The sequence below is a fragment of the Pithys albifrons genome, chromosome 1, assembly GCF_047495875.1.
Source record: "Pithys albifrons albifrons isolate INPA30051 chromosome 1, PitAlb_v1, whole genome shotgun sequence".
Lineage (NCBI taxonomy): Eukaryota > Metazoa > Chordata > Aves > Passeriformes > Thamnophilidae > Pithys > Pithys albifrons.
This window is the reverse complement of record NC_092458.1, coordinates 91,982,504-92,003,810: the sequence shown is the minus strand read 5'-3', so window position 1 is coordinate 92,003,810 and position 21,307 is coordinate 91,982,504. Positions and strand designations below refer to the sequence as shown.

Here is a 21,307-nt window from a genome sequence, read left to right as displayed (position 1 = left end):
GTGAGGGAGGGAGAGAGGGAGGGAGGGAGGCAAACAAATAAAAAGGGCCTGCAGAAGCAGTGAGTAATGGTGACCCAATCCATATAACTATTGATAAAACACAGGTGAGGAAATATGCAGGAGAAAAAAAATCTCTGCAAATCATCAGCTAATGGATTAAATGCATCTGAGTGTGAGATGGAAATTAACTGATCAATTCACTCAACAGCTGCTAATTATATGTGACAAGGCTTGCAAAACTCCAGAAGTCTATGCAGCTCAGAGGAAAATGGTGCTGCTAGAAGAATTTGAAGGCTGCCTCTTGCCACTATGGGGTACAACATTTGCCCCAGTGAGAGAATGTTACTGTCACTGAAAAAAATTATCTCTGCAAATGTTTGAAGTCTGCATTTCAAAAGCATGAAAAGGAGGATTCTCTCCCACTGCTTTATAACAATTTGCAACATTAAGTATAAATATATGGTATCAAAATTAACATGCCAATCTAAACAAAATTAAATGTAATGCTACAGTCAAAATGAAACCTTTTTGCCTCATTGCAGTTAAACATTTTGACATCAGTGAAATGAAACTAGAAAGTTAAATTGATTTGTTATGACACTCATCTGTCCAAAAAAATTGTTACATCACCATGCTCCTGCAAAATGCTTTGATGCCAACAGAACTGCTCTTCAAACAGGAAGTTATCTCACATTTTATGATCACTACTTTCACAATTTCATTTTGAATCTTCCTAACTACTTCCATTTTGACTTGCACCATTTAGGAAATGATCACGGGGCTATCAACTATCTTTTCTCTCCCCTTAGGCTTACTCTTCTCATACATTGACCCCTTGGGACCCCTTTAAAGTCATGCCCTTAGAGAGTCAGCAGATTGTAGGATATATAGAAAATAAATAAATAGTAATGATGAATTAATTGATCACCAGGGAAAGATTAGTACCAAAATGTGACTTTCCTGAAAGAGAGCAGAATGGGAACCTCACTAGTGCAATTCTCACCCTGCACTGTTGCACTGACTTTGGAATCTACATCTACTTTTGGAGCTAGGATAAGTGCTAAGCACATATATCAGCAATTAAATTATTAATTCAAAGAGGAAAACCGTTGTGGCTTATAAACCAGATAAAACTTCCAAATCAAGTGTCTCAGGCCTGACAAGCAAAGTCAGTTGTGGAGATGATGAGACCTGAGCCAAGGTAGTCTTCCAGATACATCACATTAACAATATTTATTATCTGTTCTCGACCCCCAGCTCTGTAACTTGTGAGGGTCCAGTATGTTCTATGCATGGCCTATGATACTATTTTTAGTCTGTTTTTAAAATTCATGGTTAAAGGGAATTCAGAGGATGCAATGTTTAATACAGTACCTCATGAACTCCTGCTAGCAAATTTAATTCAATCTGTCTTGGGTTAGGAGCACTGTCACGGATTGGCAACTGCCTGAAGAACCATAAACAAGGGATAATGACAAGGGGCATGTAAGAGCAAAGTTGTAAGCAGGTGTAAGTAAGGTGCTGTAGGAATCCATGTGATGCCTGTTTTCATTTAACATCTTCATTAATGAGCCTTAAGAATAGCTTATTAATGAAAGTGATGGATGATGCTTAACTGGGAGGAGCTGTGAATATCCATCAGGGCAGATAAACATAAAGGGGTACACAGGGATCACTCATGGGGCAGAAAGAAAAGAACGGAAGATGTTAATTATTTCTACTGAAGAAAACAATCAGCTCGTGGTAAGGAAAGATCACGGAGGTTGAAGAGACATGCACATCTCTTCAGACAAAATGGGTGTGCAACTTTGGATGAGATTTCTCAAAGGACTGAAGAATGTAAAACTTCGGATTGTCTGAACTCAAGACAAGAATAAATAGTAAAGCATCCGGGCACCCTATTAACTAGATGGAAATGTCATCTAAGGTCCAATTGAGAATACATCTGTACTGGGGATGGCACATCAGTACATAGCTATCTTCACAGATAGGTTAAAATGCATCAATTAAATAATGTTTCAAGTATAATGCTTCCCTCACTTGAGGCACAATAAACTACACTGAATAACGGGAAAGGAGAACACTGAAATTCATGTATTAAATATGCTTAACAGTAATGCTGAAGAAGTAAAAGGTGACAGCAGACTCCCTAGGACCAAGAAAAATGATGTGGTGTAAGAGTAAAGTTTCAGACAAAAAGAAACCATGTCGTGGAAGGATGTTCCTCCTTCACATGGCTAAGATACATATTCAATGGCACAAGTCATTCTGCTGAAGCACCCAGAAGGTGTGGAAGAAAGCAAGAGGCATTCCTTACCTTGCTAGATCTGAATGTAAAAGAGGACAATACAGCAGCTCCTGCGTAACATGTCACTGCAACATGAAAACTTGACTAGCTCAAGGCTCATTCCACAGTATTTCACAATATGGCTAAGGCTTCATCTGAGACTGATCTATACCACTTGCTGCTAGCCAGAGAAGAGCCTGGTCTTTAACTCCCCAAGTAACCCAGTGCTGGAGTGTTCCCCCTGCACTCCTGAAAATTGGCTGGAATTTGCCCTCCTTGCTGTAAATGCAGAAAGTCACAAGACTGCATTTGAAAGTGTTAACTGTTTCATGGCCATGAATCCTGGCAATTTTGCATTCTCATTACAAGACCAGGATACTTGAAAGACTACCTTATGCCTTCTGGCAGCTTTGTTCCCTTAGATTTAATACTTGCATTTAAAAAAATAAGGAGAAAACTAAACAGAATAAGCAATTCAAAGAGAGTAATTTATCAGGAATGAAAAGAAGTAATTTCATCTATTCCTTCTTCCCATCACCTGTGGTCCATCTGGGCCCACTCCAACTCCTTAATTTAAGGTCCTTAAAACTTAACTGGGCAAAAAGCAGCAGAAAATGTATGTACGCTACAAAAAATGTATGCTTATGTATGCTAAAAAATTCTGAATGAACGGGGGTGTCAAGGGACAGAGAAGACAAGGAAGTTATCAAAAATAGAATATTCTACTGATTACAGCAGTTCAGAACCAGGCCCTGCCACTCATTTGCCCTTATTCTGGGCAAGCTCCCATGTGCCTCAGCTCACCAGGAGTTGCAATCCTTTTCCATACCACTCCCTTTTTATCAAGTCCATTTTAAGTGTAGACTGTAGGGTTGAGCCCTCTCTCAGACTTTGTTCACAACCTTACCTTAGAGCCTGTGGACAGGACACTAATTTTAATTGGAATAAGCAAATTAAATTATGTGGCTTAGTTTGGCATAAAAATGCCAAATGTTAAGTTAAAAAAATCTATTTTTTTTTTAGTTAGTTAAGAGCTAAATAAGTAGTCTGAAGTATTAGTTCACTTGCAAAAGTGTGGCTTTAATTCTGCATGGTGTTCATTACACAATGGCAAAATTAAATATTAAATCCTCACCAAAAGAAATTGCAACTGAGCTTCAATAAAACATGGCAACTCAGCCTGAAATATATTTTTCCCCTCAGAAAATTCTATTCAGGATGCTTAAAATAACATTATTTGAGGTAGGTTAGGATGGTTCCCTTTTTAAAGTTGATGAGATGAAGAAAGGAGAAGCAATGGAGCCCAGAGAATTTAAGGGACTTGCTGAAAACCACAAAGGACGTAAGTACTTTTGTCAGGAGGCCTCATATTTTCAATTTTGGGCTTAGATCTCAGGGTCACAGAGTCTAAGAAGAAGTACTTTTTGCACATTAAAAGTGTGAATCTACGAACTGAGTGCTTTAATGCACGCGCACAGAGACTATCCAATACCCAACTGAGAACCTAGTCCAAGAGGCCAGATTTCAGGCACACAGGCACTCCACAGGGCACCCAGTTGCAATGAAGGGCCCACTAGTTTTCATACCTAAGGTTTTCTTCTTCTCAAGCTAGATTTCCAATCTAGCAGAACAGCTCTCCTTGTCCTGACAGGCAAACATGTATCGTCCCCTTTTCTGTCAACAGCAGAGAGTAGGAGGAGGTGACAGAGGTTCAGATGACTTCCTGGACAAAGGAGGGTTGTAGCTGCAGTCTGATGAACATCAGAGATAAGAGCAGCAACAGCAAATTGGCCCCAGTGGGAATGGCAGCAGCAATCTTTTCACCTAAAGGCAAGCCGGCAATTATGGTTGCAGTGCCCAGCGTCTGTCTGTTTGTTCCAAAAACTGCCCTCCCATCGCTGCCCCTCTGGCCCCTGCTTACAGACCAGGTGTGCTCAAGGCTACTGCTACACTATTCACAGTGTGAAAAATATTCCAGCCCTTTCTTTCTCCTGTGCAGGTATCTGAAGCCAGAGCTCTGAGCCTTATCACACTGAGTAACAAAATGGAGAATAGCATTTGGGCATAGAGGCAGGACAAAGCCCTGCTGTGTGCATGGTCTTGTTCCACCTAGGCATGCATAGACTGGGGGGGAAGGCTGTCTCAGCTCTCAGTATCTCAGGGAATGCCCTCATGTCTCCCCGCATAAATACAGCAGCAGTAGCTGGGCAGCACTCTCCCCTCAAGGCAGCAGAGTTTGTTGACTCTGGACTCTGGGCTCTGTCCCAGCATTCAGCTCCAAGGCTGGCTGAATGCCTGTAGCATCTCCTGGTACACAACATGTTAATAAGGAGATTCTCAAAATTCTCTGCATGCATGTGAACCTCCTCTCTGAGCTCCTTCCTTTGTCCCAGCTCACTTCCTTATTTTCCTGAGTCAGCATGCTCATAGCACTCAGCTACAGGAAAAAGGCTTAATAGGATAGCTGGACAAAATTAAAGGGGCGTTATTAATTTGACAGGTGCTGCTGCCTGGTGTCATGTCCCAAGTTTGTCCTATAGCTGTGCTGATTATTTTCTCTCCTTGGATCAGGGACATTTCATTTATTAGCACTAAAATTCCCCCTCACTGCCTGCAGCCACTGCTGCTCTGATCTCCCCAATTCACTTTGCAATTAAATTTTGTCCTCTTGTGAGACAACTGTGCAGGAAAGGTCTTGTGTTTTGTTCTCTTTTTCTCCCCCTTGACCAAGTTCTACTTGGTCAAAACAGCCTCTGGAAATCCTAGCAGAATCCCAAACAGAGTAAAACTGGCTGGACACAGTATTATATGAAAAAACCTAGAAGTTGTAGCTTTATATACCTGAAATACTCATCTCAACAGGGAAAGGGGAACAGGGGCACAGGAAGCCACTAAGTCTTGGCTGTAGAGGCATAAATCTGATGGAACCATGGGAGTTGCTGGACATTTACATGAAGGTAGCTTGGAAAGAGACACACAGGGTTTTGTGTTGCGAAAGCCTGAGATGAGGAGCATCAAAATCATCAAATCCTTCCCTTTACAAACACTTGCAGTCAAACCAGCTGATGGGCAGGAAGACTGGGGAACATAACTGCTCCCATTTATTTATTGTATTGTCACTGCTGTTAACAGTCTTTTTTTTCTTTCCCAAGGAATCACATTAACTGCTATAAAACTGCAAATTTAAATGAACTCTGCTCAGGATTTGGTTTTGCTCCATAAAGCTCCATGTGGCATTTTGTTTGTTTTTTCTCATCCCACTCCTCTTCTACATACAATTCCCTAGAAACCTTCATGTAAGTAATACATGATACCTTTGCCATTTCCCCTTGTGAAGCCAAATCATCATGCCTCCCTTCTCTTTCGTTTCTTCCCCCCAGAAATAAATATCATCTTTCTCTGGACTACTCATGCCAGCCCTTTAATTCATTCCTAGGACTTCCTGCTAGCACATATCAGTCTGACATTCCTGGTTTTGTAGGACTGGACAACCTCTCAGAAGCCCTGGCTGCCTCACAATCTTTAATTAAATGCAAACACTTTTCTCTAGGCTTCCTTGGCATTCCCTAAGTCCCTGTTCCCTTTCCTATCACTGAACATGACACAGGCTGAGGATAGTAGAAGTGATATTACTCTTTCCTAGGAATGAAGGCTTTTTTCCAGGACTAGGCTGGCCTGCACTGATGCCAATTATACCAGCTTTTTTATGACTTCATTACTGCTAGAGCCACTATAAAGCATAGCTTTGAAAGGCTGGACCAGCCTTTTTAATTGCACAGAGGTACTGATCACTGTGGTTTTATGTACTTGGGATGTTCTTTCTTATCCTCCACTTTCCCAAGCCAGAGATAGTTCCCCAGGCAAGGTAGAACAGAATGAGGAAAAACCTGGGTAATGCAGCTGCCATAAGTTGCCTCTCTCTGGAGATCTCCATGTGAGAACTACAGAGCACTTTGGGCTGTTTTAAGCGTGACAGCTGGCCAAGCAGCAAAGGTCAAGACAGAAAGTTAAAAAAGGAGGAGAGAGCTCAGCATGAAGGATTCATGGGATATCACAGGATTTCTCTCCAGCACAATGATCTGGCCATTCCCAAAAGGCAAGGGGTCAAACTCTGCTCTTATCCATAGCAGCATGAACAGACTTAAGCTCCCTGACTGCTGCATATCGCAATACTAAATAAGTGCTTGGGTGCTGCATTTGGAGACAAACCAAAGGTAGAGAAGGGAAATGCTTTATGAACTAGTTGACCATTGATGATCCCTTAACAAGGGAAGGTAAGAGAAAAATCCAGGGAGCCTGACATCAGCAGCCTGGGAGAAGATAAGGGCATCAAAGGGCTGAGAGGTTTCTCAAACTCAGGGGATATCTGTAAGACACAAGAACACATGTCCTCCTGAGCTGGAAGGGCACGTGAGAAGCAGCTGCCTCCTCAGAAGCTATAGGAAATGACACTGCTTCTTCAAGTGACTCGAGCTGCTGAAGTTGAGTTTGGACAGCCATAATGGAGGAAGAGCAGCCTTGTCTGTGACATGAGATGTTGGGACAGAAAGCACTGGCATGGAAAATTCTCAGTATTGCCATGAAGTGCAGCTCTTTCTCCCTCTCTCTCTTCCAGCCACAGGGCACTGATGGTTGCCTGCAATCCACCCCTCTGCTGTGGGTAGCCAGATAATGCCATGAATCTCAGCCTGATGGTAGCATGGGACATATGCATGGGAAATCATGAGAGCATGTTAAGTCTTTTCCTTTACAGCATATGATCCTGGGTACTTTCTCTATTACAAATCCATTGGAGGTTCAGTTTTGATGTGGGCAAGGGAACTAAGGTAAAGCATTTGGAAAGAGCCTGTTCTGACTGTTGGGCTAGGGTGATGAACAGTAGGATACAGGATCCTACATATTTGAACTTGCAACCAGAAAAGGAGGAGGATTTCTGCACTTTTGTAGATGGACCTGTGAGTGGGAAATAGCAAAGGATTTGTAGGAGCTTTGAATAAAGACACCATCTGACAAAGGGGTGAATGGCATGAGGGCATCTTTTTTGTTCTTGCTCCCTGCCTCCCTTGTTCCAGCTTCCTTTCTCATCCCTGTCTGAGTTCACCTCCAATTTTCGCACCTCAGCCTTTAAAGCAAGAGCAGCACCAGGTTTCCCTCAGCTTTGTCGCAGAGCCCATAGGATAGGAAGAAACACACTGACTTGGCACCAGAGGAGCACTCTACCAGATCTGGGGGAAACGACTGGGGCTTTTGGCACTTGTGTGTCCTACTGCTTCCATTCTTGTCTCCTTTGCCAACAATTTCACTTGCCTCATTAACTATTCTCAGCATCTCCACTTTCTGCATGTTTGCTTGTTTGGGTAATTCTTGTTTCCTCCCATTTAGTTCACATGAAAAAAAGCATTAGCAACACTCTTGGTTTTAAATGAACCCTATTAATATTCGACCCTGCAAGGAACTGTGGGATAATTTTGATAAATGTGACTGGGAAGCCTGGCTGACAGAACTGAGCGGTGTGCTGGTGTGTTCACAGCCCATTGCTGCACACACAGAAGGGGGCAAGAGCTGGGCGCAGCATGGGGCTGGGGTGAGCCAGGCAGGAGGGAGAGCAGAGGCAGGGGGGCTGTTCAACAGGACAGATACAGTGCTGTAGGACAGACTCCTCAAGGCTTACTGAGATGTGAATGGGGAGGGGAAAAGATAAAACAAGATGCAGTTTGGAAAAAGCAGGCTAGAGCAACTAGAGAAAAATAATTTGAAACACAGACACTTAACTGTGGAGAGGGGAAATGGAAGACAGGAAACCATGATAGCAAAATGGAGTTAAAGGTGATCCTAGGCAGGAAATCAGACACAAGATTGAAGAGAAATGAAAAAGGCTTGAGTGAGACCAAATGCACCTAGGCCACAGTTCAGCAGAGCACACAAATTATTTGAAGGCACTTGCTTTGTTCGATGTACTTGCCCACTTAAAGTAAATGCTTGTGGGGTTCACTGACTGGCAATCTCATGTAGCATCATCTTACAAGAAATGTATTGAAAACAAGAGGTAGGAGCAAACAGAAATGCACTTGAGGGGTATCAGCAGCTAGGATGAATTACCTGTGCCAAAACTTTTGCTGTAGAGTCTTAATGACTACATGCTCTCAAAAAGGAAGGTGCAGCTAAAAGATAGGTTGTTGAAAGTAGAAATGAGTTCACAAAGTCTGTGAAGACATTAGGTATTTGATTATTCCCAATGGTATGTGCTTTTAGACATACCATCTCCGAAAATGAAGAGTCCACTGTTTTTCTTTTCCCAGATGTAATTTTTTGTTATTGTTGTTAATTTTGTGACGTCATAAACTTATGTCCAGAAGATTTAAGTTTTATGGAATTTAGACTTTGCTAGCCAGGTCTATGCATTGTGGCTAGATCTGGTCTTCAAAACTGTGGCCAGCAGTCAGAGTAGACCAATTCATCAATACCTACTAGGAAGACAGTCCAGACAGGACAGTGAATGCTGGGACAGACCAATAGTTATTCTGACATACCCCTAAGCTAATCTCTATGAGCACCTCAGTATTTCACTTGCAAATAACATTTCTTATTTTGGGCCCATAGGTCGTAATTTCTTTGACAAACAACATTAATAAACCTGTTCAATTAGAAATGAAGGTAAAACTTATCTGTAACAGTCTGTCATGAGCTTTACTGCAAGCTCCTTGAAAAGACAGACTTCTATCACAGCACAGAATAATGCTGCAAAGAAGTGTGCCTCAGCAGCAGGTCTCCTCTTGCCCAAGAAGTGTGGGCACTACACACCAGGATTCATATCCTCTGCTTCACAGCCCTCCAGGAACCTTTCCTGTACCAGGTGAATCCCAGCCATGGTTTCAAGCCGTTCTAGCCAACATGCATATGTATGCCATAGTCTGTTTTGAGCTCTCTGCAAGATGCTGTTCCACAAGTGGTTGATCCTGTAAAACTAATTTGCTTTTCCTGCAAAGCAGGCAAACACATGAAAAACGCCAGGATCGTTTAGCTGCCTCTGACATGCCAGCTGTACCCACGCTGCGAGGTTCTGGAGAAGTGTGTACCTCTCCTTTCAGAGAGCAGCTGCTCTTTGCCTGCAGCTGGTGGAGCCAGCTCCATCTGGAGACCAGATCAGAACCCATTAAGCACAGAGGTAGTAGACTGCGTAGAAGTGGAGCTTGCAAGGCAGGGAGGCAGGCAAAGGCTTGGTTGCAAAATTTCACCTCTTTTAAAGAAAGGAAAGGGAAAGGGGGAAAAAAGCAACCCACACAGCCTATTGAGCAATTGTTCCTGCATAGCCTCTCCAGTCTAATTGGTTTGGACACCACAGCTAATTTTCGCTCAGACATCTGTTAGCACACATTAGTGCATGTCATTAGACAGGGAAGCACAGATTAGATGGAGGGGCAGAGCTCAAAGGCCCTAGTTTGGGATGCTGGAACAAGCGAGAGGAAGGACAAGAGGGAGAAGATGTTTGTGCAGGGCTGGAATAGTTGGAAGGGGGTTGGAATAAAGGGGAAGGATTTGGCTAGCTCAGAACATTCCCACCAAACTGTCGCATATGTTCCACTCACTTGCCCGTGTTACAAGCACGCCCCTTTCATTTACAGACATGCCACAAAGGTCCTGGTCCTCACCAGCACAGAGGCAATAAAATCAGAGCTCCCAGGAGGAATCCTAAAGTGTATTCTTCCACATTTTTGCTGTTTGCAGGTTCTTTGGTTATGACTGGAGGTCTCAGAGACAAAAGAAAGGGACAAGAGAAAAAGAAAATTGTCTTTCTCACCTCACTCCATCATGGTGTCAGGTTGCTCTGGAAATGTCTATATTGAAAGCTTTACAAATATAATGAGTCCTTCCACTGGAGAAGCAGAACTATATATGAAAGGTACTGGCTAGAAGAATGGGACAGAGGAGAGAGTAGGACGTCTGCAAACACAATAACCTTCATAACATTCCTCAGGGCTGTTTTGCAGCCTATGAGTGGCTGCAGTTAATTTTTACCACCCGTAACACTAACAGGTTAGGGAGATGATAATTGCAGCCCACCTACAACTGAGTGCATGCCAAACCCACCACTTGATACAGCCTAGTTTGTTCACCAGTGACAAAACATCCTCCTACCCAACTATTTTCTTTCAGGAATAATGTAAACCCACTGCCTACTGTGACTGCAGCAATACGGAGGCATGTGCTCAAATCCAAATCCAGCCTGCCTAAGCAATACCCCAGCTAAAATACCACCATACAATGTTCCCATCAGGAGTGGGTGCTGCTGCAGTCACCACGGGTTCTGCAGTGTACAAGGATCTGCAACTCTGCTGGCAGCACACACAGGCAATACCAGGGCTTTACATAACTTGGAAAGGATTTATTTGGAGTTATATTTGTTCACGTACATGGAAGCAAAGGTAAAGATGAAGAGCATAATGAAGTTTCTCTGGGCATATTTCTGGTTTCCCGCAGCTTTCCTGTGAAAGGTGGAGTTGCTGTATTGATTTGCTGATGTCTGAAAAAGAGTTGAGCTCATTCTTTCATGTTTTTGCTCCATGAAGGTAATAAAAGAGGCTTTCTTTCCTTTTGGGTCATACTTTGCACAAAATGCATGGGAGCCCTAATGGCTTTGAGGCTTTAACCTCTCCACCAACTGTGGTGGAAATTAGCCAACAGGCTTCTGGGTTCAGAGGACTGACAGTCACCACAACCATGCAATATTAATTTCCTTTGAAACAACAATTCAAAAGTTGATGAAACGGCCTTGTTCTGTTCTAACATGCTGCCTGGGAAAGAGAGAGAGAGAGAGGCAGGAGATTTCAACTGAAACTCTATTGATGGAGTGAAGAGGTCAACATCCATTATAGGGATGATACAGATGAAGGTAAGCCTGTCAGTCATAGGATGAAAAATGAAGCCCTCACCCCCATCTAGTGTATAGTACCTCTGCTTGCTTACAGTGAGTCTCATCCTCCATTCCCTTGCATTGTTTTTGCTCTGGCATAGCTTAGCTGACATTAGCAGAGTTGTTCCCACACCTTCCCAGGGATTGTGCTTTGCCCGACTTTGACAGACATGTCACTTCCAATTTGGAGGAGGACTGACACATAAACATCTGCAAAGGCCGCTGCAACACCGTCCCTCTCATGCAAGCATCTGCCAGCTCAGAAACACCATCCCACTAATCAAAGCACTGATCAGGGTGGTGTCAAGAGGGGAAAATAAAAGCCAGTATCCCCAACCCAAAAGGGTGACTCCCTGGAAAATACAAAGCAAACAGCTCTCAGTCCAGCAACCTGCTGCAAAAACACTCTGGTTTTTGATCCTCTGATGAGGCAGAAAACACATGGGAAGAGCTGCAAGAGGAACCATAAAACTGAGGAATTAGCCAGTGACACACTCAGGTTTGCTTTGTTTCCTCAGCAACTGCATAGCACACACAGATATCTATCTGGACCATCAAGGGGAGCAGTGCTAGTCTGGCATCTTGTAGGATCTTGCTCCTCTTTCTGCTGTAGACCCCTTTTTGACCATAACTTTCAGGTTTTGGTTTTTGAGGGGGTGCACAGAGTGCCCTGTGTGAAACAGGTCATGGGTCACCCCATACTAGTCCCAGTTGGTTCCATCAGCTCTGCAACAGCCACCCCAATGCCACAACAGCCATTCAGAGGGGTCCCAGTCGTACTGCCCCTCCAGGGGTAGAGAAGAGAAGGGTGGCACCATTGGGGCAGGGGGCTTCAGAGGGGACATATAGGAAGTGTGAGAAGAGAAACAAGACAGAAAGTGTGAGGATGCACAAAAGGAGACACAGGAGGGGACAGAGAAAGATACAGAAGAATGCATGTATGTGGAAAGGGGACATTGCTGGGGAAAGAGCTGAGAACAGCTATTGAAGGGAGGCACGCTTTGCTGGGGGGTAATTGGGAGGTAAAGTGGTTATGGGGGAACCACACTGCAGCAGTGACATCCCTGAAGAGACTGCAGCCCATGAAGGATCCAGACTTTAGCCGGAAAAGAGTAAGAAGGAAGGAGCTGGGGGAAAAAAAAAGCTAGGAAACCAGAAGCAACAGCAAGAAACCATGATGTACCAATGCCATCTCCTGCATTGCCTTTTGTGTCATGCAAGGGACTTATAGGGACAAGAGATAGGTCAAAAGAGGAGGAAAGGGGTCTCAAGGTGGAAAGAGAGGTGTAGATGTGAGGCTGAGCTTGAGGAAGCAGTTGGAAAGTGGTTTCCCTTGGTGTTTGTTGCATTGTTTTTCTTGTTTCTCAATAGCTAAACAAAAAATTAAAAGTTTTTGTTAATGGGTAGTAAATTAAATTAAGTTAATTTGCCCCACCAATCGCAGGCTGGTCTCCAAGAGCCAGTCAGTACCGACAAGAGGACACATTATTTGGCTGCTTAAAAAATAGTAAGGTAAGTAAAACTCTGGGATGTGTTCCTCCCCCTCACATTATCTACTTGGACACCATGGCTACCAAAGTTTATCAAGTCCATCATGAAAGGAAACTGAAAATGGGGTTTGGTTTAGTCTCTGCCAGGGGCAGCCTTTATTTTGCTGTGTGTCTTCCCACAGCCTGACTGCATGGGCTTCATTATCAGTGTTTATCAAGGACCTCAAAGCGTGCTGTTCAAGCTCTGTAATTCCTGCACTGGTGAAATACCTAATTATCATCCTAAATATATCCGTGGAGAAATTGAGGCATTAATGAAGGGGGGGGGAAGTGACTTACTGTGGGTAATATGAATGACTGACACATTAGGAAGGGTACCCAGCAGCAAACCCCCCAGGCTTGTACTGTAGCAGAAAGTGAAAAAAATAACAACAACATAAAATTAAAAAAAAAAAGGACAACAGGAAGCAAGAGAAGGAAAAGGAAGAGATAAATGCAAGATGAGAAGGATAGAGCACACAGAGTGAGGAAAGCTGTCAATGAAGCAAAAGGCTGCTTCAGTGCATGCCAAGCAAGAAATGGAAGTGACAGCCTGAGCTGCAGAGTGAAAATGCCCCAAACTAAATGGGAAATAGCCAGAGTGGCCTACCATAACTTCCACAGTCGAAAACAATTTGTTTTGGGATGCCTGTAGAGGAGGCAGGGATCCCCTCTGACATTTGCGTGCTTCAGGGCTTCCCTGAAGGGCATGTTTCCATTGGCAAGGAGAGTGTTTGGGACAGTTGGGTAAGATGCTGTGAATAAGGCTTGCAGCATTTAACCTCCATTAGGAAGTAACAATTTACTCACTACCAGTTACCAGGTGCCAGGGCTGAATTACATGGGAGACTTTCAAGGAAGGAGCGTCCATACATTATCACAGCAAATAAGTCAGTGTGACTTCGTTCAAGGGTATCATCCACCCTGGAACCTATTTCACATCTCGTTGGCCAGCTGAGTGAGAACTGATTGCACACACTCCCTTGTTTCTCTGTCTGTGTGTATGGTACAGGAAGACCCCAATTCATTACAGGAAACAGAGCGAGGTAAAGAGCTAAGCCTCTCCTTGTTAACCTCCTCTGGAAAAGCAGATTCCTACAAAATCAGGAGTCTCCTAGAGAGCTTTGGCATCAGCAAGAGAGAGAAAAGAACTTCTCTTTTCCTCAGTCTCTCAGTATTGTGGCACAGAAGTGACATCTCAGAATTTCTGATGTAATCCCTCTGCTACTTAATTACAGTCAGTGTAACACAGAGGTTTTCTCCATTGCCCTGCTGCACTCAAGGTGATTCTTACACATCTTGCCCCTGCACCCTCCCGATGATTCTGGATGGGTTTTCCAGGTACACAAAGCAGACTAGCTCTCCTCATGTGTATCTATTTTTTAGACACATGATAGAATCATACAATCATTTAGATTGGAAAATACCTCTAAGGTCACTGAGTCCAACCATTAACACAGCACTGCTAAGGACACTACTAAACCATGTCTCCAGGTGCCATATCTACACATCTTTTAAATATCTCCATGGATGGTGACTCACCCACTTCCATGGGCAGCATGTTCCAGGGCTTGAAAATTCTTTTGGTGAGGAAATTTTCCCTAATATCCAATCTAAACCTCCCTTGGTACAACTTGAGGCCATTTTCTCTTGTCCTACCCCAACCTTACTACAACTGCCTTTCAGGTAGTTGTAGATAAGGTTCCTCCCAGACTCCTCTCCAAACTAAGTAACTCCAGCTCCTTCAGCTGTTCCTCATCAGGCGTGTGTTCCACACCTTTCACCACCTCTGCTGCCATTCCATGGACACATTGCAACACCTCAATGTCTTTCTGGTAGTCACAGGCCCAAAACTGAACACCATATTCAAGGTGCAGCCTCACCAGTGCCAGGTACATGGGGGATGACTGCCCTAGTCACATCATCACACAGCCTCTCCTTGCCTGTCCCACCATCCAAATAACAGCCTTAGTACAACTAGCATTTCTTCCCTGAGATATTCCTCCAATGTGAATCTCTCTGGAGATAAAGGATAGGATGGTTAAGAACAAGAGAGAAGTATTTAGACTGCAACTGGGAGGAGGTTGGCCTTCAGAACCCTTGGTTTTTGCCACAGTCTTCCAGTTAGGACAGAAAACACCACCTGCTTGTGCAGTGGAGCTTTGTATGTTCATTACAGTTACCTGTGATAACATGGGTTCACTTCAGAAAACCTGACAGGTGCATACCCCAAGTCTACAAGCCTTCTGCAAGCAGCCATACAAGTAAAGAGTTGAGGCTCAGACAATACACTCCCACAGCTATTTGGAAGCTTGATGCACAGCACAGGATTGGATCTAGATACCCCACATAGGTACCAAACACAGGAATGACTTTTCTCTCTCCTCTAAAGGACAGCAAAGCCGCCTTCCCCTCCTGCCTCCCTCTCTGTGCTCAGTCAGGCTGGCCTTGGTTTCCCACTGCCTTGTACCAGGAGCGGCCGCTGCAGTTCCCCACCGAGTATTTTAGCAGGAGAGCTGCCTGTTTGCATGCTGCCTGTCACACACATTTTGTTGGCTCTGCTCCTGTACTCCCTTAGTGATGGGGCGAAGCTTGCCCACAGCTGATATGGCAGGATAAGCCAGGGACAGCCCAGCTGGCAGAGCTGCTGTACCTTACCTTCGCACTTGAGAAGGCAGCGCCAGGTAGCAGGATGACAATGGCAGCTGGAAACCAGCTGTGTGCGCTGCTCTCCTGGCCAGCCTGGGTTCCTCCTCTCCAAATCCCATAGCCCACAGCAGGAGGTGTGCAGCCATTATGAGACACATTATATTGCAATGCCTTCAGGCACAGAAACTCTGCCAACAACTAGCTACTTACTCTGGAGAAACAGGGAAAATGCAACTCTTTTTTCTTTTCTTTTCTTTCCCTTTTTTTGCTCTGTGGATGAGGTGCAACCTATTTTTTTAACCTATTTTAAGGCTTTGATTCTACTTTCTGTCACAGTAGTTGACTTTCTTACACGACAGTCAACAGTAACATGGAAGTCCCCAAAAGTCTTCTTGGGGTCCTGGACACATTGAAGTAAGCCTAACATAAGGAAATATTTACTTCCTTCTCTTCTTTGTATTAGTTGTTGACCTGCAATGGTTTTGAGAGCAAACTCAAATATGTGTGTGTGCCCTTTGCACATCAAACACGGAAGAGTTCAAGCCTCTCAGGCAGTCTGGCTCCATAGGATAAGAAAAGGGGACCGGGTTTGCATTGTCAAACATAGGAAGATCTGGCCTTACCAATCCCAAATCTCACAGGGAAGTGGAAACATGCTAGAAGAGCTGTTCCCAGAGCTATTTTCCTGGTCGTTCCTGGACCTTACTGCTGACACGATACTACTACTTTATGTGTGGAGAGCCCCAGTTAAGGGTTTGGGAACGTATTTCTTCTTTTGTCTGTGAGCTGCTGAGAGCTCTACTAGCTCAGGAAAGGGGATCCTTCTTCATATATAAAGAGTCCAAACCCTTTTAAACTCAAAAGACAGAATTATAACCCTTATTTCCACCCCGAACTTAAGCAATGTAATGGTCAAACACTGAGACTCCTTTCTCTGTGGTGAATGTTTGGAGGGTAAACCCCTGAGGACAGACAGGAAGACAGAGGAAAATGCTTCTTATAACTCCTAATAATACACGAAACAAGAGGCACCTCTATGCAAAGTTCCCTCTGATGCATAAAGTAGAAGAAGAACTTCTACTGTTCAGCCAAAGAAAGACTGGGAGGCACATAAGCACCTCACTAGTGACAGACTTTAATTAATGAGGAAGATGCTGTTTTGTCTCAGGTTACTTGGAACCCTTAATGCTGATCCAGTTCTTCTCCTGCTTGTATAAACATAATGCTATTTGCTCTTCTGGAAACAATCAGAATCATGCTGTTGGTAGAGGCATAAACACAATTTTCTTAAGAAAACAAACTACAGCAGAACTTAAATATCAATTTTAAGCTGGTAAAAGTGGTGGTAATTTACTCTCCTAAAATAAGACATTTAATATAAGTGCATCCCTGAAAGTGTTCAAGGCCAGGTTGGATGTGGCTTTGAGCAACCTGGTCTAGTGGAAGGTGTCCTTGCCCATGGCAAGGAGGTTGAAACTAGAGGATCTTTAAGGTCCCTTTCAACTCAAACCATTCTGATTCTATGAGTCTATTATTTTTAACCTAACCCCTTCCCTATGAATAGAGAGTAATTTTGAGAGGTCCATTCATTCCAAACATCTTCAAGACTACCTCAGGTTAGATACCTAATAGAAGGATATAGTTCAGTGAGGTAAGTCCCACCCAAAATTTCTACTGTCATATAGCTTGCACTGACAATACGCTGAGGATGACCTTAGCAGTGTCCTCACCAGTTCAGTCACCTACGATCTGAATACAGTGGGCAAAGTCAGGAACTGGTATCACGGTTCATCAACAACACCAGACATGGTGAACCACATCCAGGGTCTATGCAGGAAGACAAGGTCAGAAACAGAGATGTGCTACCAACCACCCACATCCAAGGTCCATCCAAGAGGTGACACCAGAGACACAGCTGAAGATGGGTACACCTAATACTGAGACCCAGACATGAGCTTACTTGGAGACCATGGCCAGAGGGTAGGTGGATACCCCTGCAGAAACTGGTCAAGGTCCACTTAGTGCACTCAGGCAGACAACTTTTTTTTCTGAAGAAGTGGCTCCCAGTAGGTAGGAAGATGTCAGACCTGTCCAGAAAACTGAAGAAGGCATATGACATCTCCATCACTATCCCAGCATCAGCTTTTGTGTTAACAAAAATATCCAGTGGGAATGTATTCAGTTATCCTAGTGTCTTTCTACACTAAAAGTATAGTCAGTTGGAGCATTTTATATGCAGGATGTCTAACTGAAATAAGCTGTGCAATTTTCAGCTTAAATCAGATCCTTTATGCTCAACATCGGCCCAACATCTAATGACACAGTTTATATTTTCATTGAGGATTCAGCATCTGGGCAAAACAGAGAAAGCTTTATGAGTCTTCACTCTAAGTCAATTAGAATTTAAATGTAGGTCGAATGCTAGGGAGAAGAATGGGACCTGCAGCAATTCAGATTTCAGATGTTCATGTACTCTAGAGACAGAAGAATCATTTGCACACTCACTCTATCTTCCAGAGCTGGGGGCATTCGGAAAGGCAGGTTTGTTCTCTGCTGCATAACTAATAGTGTTTTGGCCAACTAGTCTTTAAAGTTTCTAGGAAATGACTCTTCTACCTTTGCCCTTGGGAGGCTATTTCACAGCTGAATACATCCTATTCCTGATCTGCCCTTGCTAGTCCTAGGTATGACCTCCATGGAGAAGCACACAACTTCTTTAAATCCTTGGTGAGTCTGATAGTTGTTTGAGAATGGTTTTGCACCTAGATGAAATCCAGCACACCCCAGCACTGGTCTGAAAAACACTGGAAGCAGCTTCTGTGAAGTCAATGAAATTGCACTGATATAAAGCAGCTCCCAAACACTACACGAACACAAGCATGCACACACATATGTCTGTCATACACTACCAGAAGTATGACTTCTAATCTAAACTACTTTCTTTTTGTTCTCTTCTCCACACTCTGCTCCTCATTAAAACTCCTCTCTCCCACCTACAATGGTGAAGAGTCAGCAGGCTACCCAGATAGCATTTGCTAATGGGAACTGACAGCCTGCCACCATTTTCTGAAGGCTTACATTCTTGATACCTGCCTGTCTTCCAGCCTGACTTATTCTGTGGAAGACTTTTATCACAGGGAGATTGACCTCAGGCAGAAGACATTTTGTGTCACTGTGAACAAGGGAAATGAAGATGCGATGGGGATGGCAAGAACTCACTAGCAGCAAAGGGGAAGGAGAAAAAAACTGATATATGACAAGAATACCTGCATTGCCATGACAGACAACTCAGTGATTGGTCCTCTAATGAACAAACTCACTGAAGAACCTGAACTGTGGCATACTTTGAGACCCTATAAGAGGCAACATTAATTGATGATAAACTAAAATACCAGTCTAGTTATGAGAAGCATTTTCCCAGTGATTTACAACAGTGTGGATCCAATTAAAGAGTTCCTCTGCCAGCTAGTGCCTCATGAGGTTCATAGGGAGCCTCACAATGGTTTACAGGGATACAGTCTGGAATACCTCTCTACTTAGGTTTTGACACAGTAATTTTTACTACATTTTACTTCAGAGATGTGGAAGCAAAAAAAAAGTTAAAATGTTCACAGCATGGATACCTGTTCATACTTAGCAAAAGTAAACAATGCTGTTAGTGTATTTCCCTGCTGAGGTGCTGTGTCCCACAGGTGCTTTAGTCTGGAGGGCTCTCTATTCTCTCTTTATTTCCCAAGCTCAACATCCCTGGCTGAACTATGTTCTTCAAGATACACTTCAATTTCCTCTCCAAGTGAAAGGTACATCTGTCTAAAGAATCATGATTTCTTCCCATTCCAGGTTTCTGAGGCTGCCATGAAAAGAAAAAGCTATTCATCCAAAGAAAGTCTATTCCTTCTCTCCCTGCATGGTGTCAAGTGTGCCCCAGATATACCTTTAAAAAAATCAGGTCACGCTGCTGTTAGCTTTATAGTACCAGGCTGGAAAGTTCCTGAGAAGGCATGACTGGACAGCTCTTTGCATCAGTGGTCTGAGCTTTGCCTTCCAGAACAGGTCAATGGCTGAGTGTACCAGATCAAGGAGGAATAGAAACTACAAAAAAACCCCTGGGGGCTATAGCATTCAAGACAATTTTCTATTTCATGTGTTCCCTTCATATCAGACACTGCACATGCCTGAGTCCCCTCTAGATCCTAAAGAAGTCTTCCTGCAAGTAAGCCTTACACACAGTCAAGCAACTGCCCCTTGTGGAGAGCTCCACATCAAAAATTTCAGTGAGAACTGGTATAAGCCCTGCCTCTCCACCAACATCTCCACAGCCAGATGAATGCTTCTGCCACTTCCCCCCAGCATGAATGTGCCTGCATCATATTTAACCCTTTTGTTCTGAGATTCTTCTTTATATCAATTATTCTGCTTTGGCCTATCTGCTGGATTTACTTCATTTCCAAGGAGGTATGATGTTTCTTAGGTGGGCTTTTGGCAGATACGTACAAGAAAGGTACCCTTACAGATTCTTTCCCTCAGGTTGGGTGACACAATCAGTTTGCCCTCCGTAGCTGCTAACGAGTTTGCAACCTCTCACCAAGATGAGGTGTTCGCTATTTCATTAGTGGGCCAGCAGACATTTAGCAACATATATGGTGTATCAAACAGTGGGATTTTCTCCCTTAAAGATCGGCTGTATCAATCTTTGAAAAGGCCAAGTGTTCTGTAGCAGCAATAAATAAGGAATAACCAAGTGGTTGGGTAGAGCTGCAAAGTCGCAATTCAAATTCATACAATGCTGAGGGAGGCCCATCTCTGGGACAGTGGTTTAAGCTCATCTTGAGATATGGGAATTAGGGCTAGCATAGAAGAGAAATTGAGATTTTCCTATATTACCCAACACTGTTCACTCATCTCTGCAATCATCCAACATGCCGTAATTGCTTCAGTATGTCCCTGCAAAACAGAAACTGAGAGTGACTTGGTAAGAGACAAAGACACAGATTTAAGATGTACCAAGAAGCAGTCGTCCGATAATGATGACCAGCTGTCACAGGCAGCAAAAACCTCCTGGCAGTTGGCACCGGTGAATTTTCAAATACCCGCTGGTTGCTGCTACCCCATTAATCGTGGGCACTTTGCCCAGTCTACATTCCTGAACAGCTTTTTTCCTCTGTTCCCTCTCTCTCTTCCTCACAGACCTGTAACACAGTTAATAAAAAATTTATCAGGGCAATGAAATAAACACCAATTTGATTTGATCTGGGAGCCAAAGAGCAGAGAGTTTCTGCTGTTCAGGTGCAGACTCGAGAGTTTCTGCAATTGCTGTGAGAAACATGCCCACAAACCAACAGAGCTGAAAAAATGGAGATGGAAAGATGTTTGGGGTTTTTTTCGAGGGAGTGCAAAGGGCTGGAAGGGCAACCAGTCAGAAGTGTGCTCTTGAACCCTGGAAGGAAGAAGATAACACTTCACAGGGAAATCCATAGGGAGTAATGGACTTTGCAGCACCAGAGATGGAAACAAGCACATCAGCACCCAGCACTGATATGCAACAGGCACTGCAGCTCCTGAGAATTGTGGGTGCAAGTGAATAAATATCTGGAGTTTCTTTTTTAAAACTTATATAGTTCTACCTTCAGGGAGAAGAAAGAAGATACTAAAAAACACTTGGGTCTAACACTAGTGATATCTCAAAGGAGTTCAAGGACTAGAGAGACAGGGCGGCATGAAATCCAGGAGAAAAATGGAGTACCCTGGAATAATTTGGGCTAGAATAGCATTACTCATCTTGTGAAAGCTTTAGCCTGTGCCTCGGGCTATGCTGGGCTGGTGGCAGGAAGTGCAGAAATCTTTTCAGGGGAGTCCCTTACCCTCTGGCACTGTGGGAAACAGCAGGCAAGAGTATAGAATCAAGGAGATAGCAACCTTCCACTGGGAGAG

General features: G+C 43.7%; 1 protein-coding gene across 2 annotated transcripts in view; it reads right to left on the bottom strand.

Annotated features, from left to right (window-relative positions):
• Nucleotides 1-21,307, bottom strand: part of LSAMP (limbic system associated membrane protein) — a 323,673-nt gene that overhangs the window by 137,101 nt on the left and 165,265 nt on the right. The window lies entirely within an intron of this gene.